Genomic DNA, 2,500 nt, shown 5'->3' with positions numbered 1-2,500 from the left:
CCTCCGGGCCCCCCGGCGGCCCCCCCTCTCTCGCCCCCCCCCCGCCCGCTCCCCCCTCGCGCCCGAGCGAGCGCCAGGGGAAAAGCCGGCGAGAGAGAAGAGAGAGAGAGAGAGAGCGCGCCGGAGACACAAGAGAGAGCGAGCGAGCCAGCCGGCGAGCCGGAGACGGCGAGAGCGTCCGACCGACCGAGAGCGCGCGAGACAGACGCGGAGGAGGAGGAGGAGACCCCCGTCCCGGAGACGAGAACCGAAAGAAGGCAGCGCGGCAGAGACGGCCCCGAGGGGGAAGACCGGCCGGGCGGCGCGCGACGGCCTCGGCGGGGAGAGAGCGAGGAAAGCGACGGCGCCCTTGACGCCCCGAGACGGCGACGGAAGGGGGCGGGGGAAGGAGCGGCCTCGGGGGTCGCCCCCGCCCCCGGCCCCCCGCGCACCGCGCGCGGCGGCAGCGGCACGGTACCCGCGCACGGTACCCACCCGCAGACAGCCGCCCGCGCGGGGGGGAGGCCGGAGGCGAGGCCCGCGCCTCGCCTCCCCTCTCGCCCTCGTCCCTCGGCCCTCGGCGGGGCGCCTTCGGCGCCGTCTCGCTCGCTCCGACTCCCCGGCCGCCGCCACCGCCAGGCGGTGCGGCCCCGGCGAGGACGAGCTCCGCCCCAGCGGCTCGCTCCGGGAGCGGGGAGCTACGGAGCGCTCCCCGAGTCTGCATTTAGGGGGACGAAGGCCCTCGCGCGGCAACCGCTGCCGCGGCCGACGGGCCTGCGAAGCGACCCCAGCCGCGCCGCCGGGGCGGCCCCCGGGCGGCGATTGATCGTCAAGCGACGCTCAGACAGGCGTAGCCCCGGGAGGAACCCGGGGCCGCAAGTGCGTTCGAAGTGTCGATGATCAATGTGTCCTGCAATTCACATTAATTCTCGCAGCTAGCTGCGTTCTTCATCGACGCACGAGCCGAGTGATCCACCGCTAAGAGTTGTCTGGCTTTCGGCACCGACCCCGCGCGCGCGGGGGGGCCGGGAGCCGCTCTCGCCCGGAGCGGCCCCCCTTTTTTTTCTCTGGCGCCGAGGCCCCGCGCGGGGCCTGGCTCCGACCGTACGAGCAACGCGGAAAACCCCGGAGGGGGCGCGTGCGAGAAGAACACGGGAGGAACCCCACGGAACGCTCCCAAGGCCGGCCGAGAGGCGGGGGGACCCGCGCCCCCGACCGCCTCCCCCCGCCCGGCGAGGGGAGGCGCCGCCTACGTGTGCCGTCCTTCGGAGGCGGCCCAGGCGCCCGGGCTCGGCCCGGCCCTCCGCGCGGAGGGCCGCGCGGCGCGCGCCGCGGGAGCGCGGTGGCCCGCCCGGCCTCGCCGGCGCGGCGCCACGCGCCGGCGCGCGGCCCTCGGACCCCGCGCGCGCGCTTGCCTCCCCCCTGGAACCGCCGCCGCGCCGGCTCTCGCGGAGCGCCGCCGCGCCCACGCGCGCGGCCGACTCTCTCTCCCCAGGGGCCTTGCTGCGCTCGAGACGCCACGCGACGACCGCCGCCCCGCCGCCGGGCGCCGCGCCCCCCCCCGCCGGACCGCTGCCCGCCGGGGGAAGGCGAGCGCCCGAGGGCTGCCCGAGGGCGGACCCGCCGCCGCGGCGGGCCGCACTTCCCGGGAACCGCCGTCCACCCGCACCGTCGGGGGCCCCCTTCCGCGAGCACGCGCCCGGCGGAAGGCGGTGCGGCGCTGAGCCGGGGGGCGACGCCCGCTCTCCTCGTTCGCCACCTGGAGAGCGGGCGCGGAAGCGCCCCCGCGGCCGCCCGCCACCCCTGCCCTCGGACCGCGCGCGGTCGCGAAGGGCCACGGGGAGGGTCCCGTGCCCGCGGGCGGCGGGAACACCGGCCGAGCGGCGCCGCCGCCGCTCGGCGCGGGGCCGCCCGCGCTCGCCGGCCTCCGACCGCGGAGGGACCGCCGAGCGCTCGCCCCGGGCGGGCGGGCGGACGGCCGGCCGGCGGCCGGCGCCGCCGGTGCGTTCGAGACGAAGGCCGCCGAGGGGAGAGAGGCACGGCCGCGCCAGGCGCGGCGCCGCCCGCGCGGGACGGCCGCGGCGGCCCAGAAGAGAGAGCGCGCGCGGCGGGCCCCGGCGGCCGCCGCCCCGCGGCTGAGGAAGGGCAGAGAGCGCGCGCCCTCTGCCGGCGCCGCCCGTTTCGAGCCCAGCGGGTCGGCCCCGCGGCCGACCGCGCGCGCCGCGGCCTCTCCGCCGAGGCCGGGCCGCGAAGAGGGGGGGGCAGGGCGCCCCTCCCCGGCGCGGCGCGACTACCCCCGCACGCGCGCGCGCGGCGGGGACGACCGCCGCGACGGCGGGCGCGACCGGTGGCCGCGGACACCACCGCAGGGGATCGGCGGGAGTAGCTCCCCACCCCTCAATGGAGCCGCAACGCCACCGCCCGCCACCCGCCGCCGCCGCCGCCGCCGCCGCCGCCGCCGCCGCGGCGGGGCGCGCCGAGCCGCCCGAGTCTTTAAACCGCCGCCCGGCTCGGCGGCCCC

The 2,500-nt window shown here is 80.5% G+C and overlaps 1 non-coding gene across 1 annotated transcript; it reads right to left on the bottom strand.

Annotated features, from left to right (window-relative positions):
• Positions 1–813: 813 nt before the first annotated feature.
• LOC137465906 (5.8S ribosomal RNA) lies at positions 814–966 on the bottom strand. Its single transcript, XR_010994883.1, has one exon. It is a non-coding gene; the product is annotated as a 5.8S ribosomal RNA (ribosomal RNA).
• Between the last annotated feature and the right edge of the window lie 1,534 nt (positions 967–2,500).

The sequence above is a fragment of the Anomalospiza imberbis genome, unplaced genomic scaffold, assembly GCF_031753505.1.
Source record: "Anomalospiza imberbis isolate Cuckoo-Finch-1a 21T00152 unplaced genomic scaffold, ASM3175350v1 scaffold_119, whole genome shotgun sequence".
Lineage (NCBI taxonomy): Eukaryota > Metazoa > Chordata > Aves > Passeriformes > Viduidae > Anomalospiza > Anomalospiza imberbis.
Note: the sequence above shows the minus strand (reverse complement) of the source record. Positions and strands in the feature narration are given on the sequence as shown.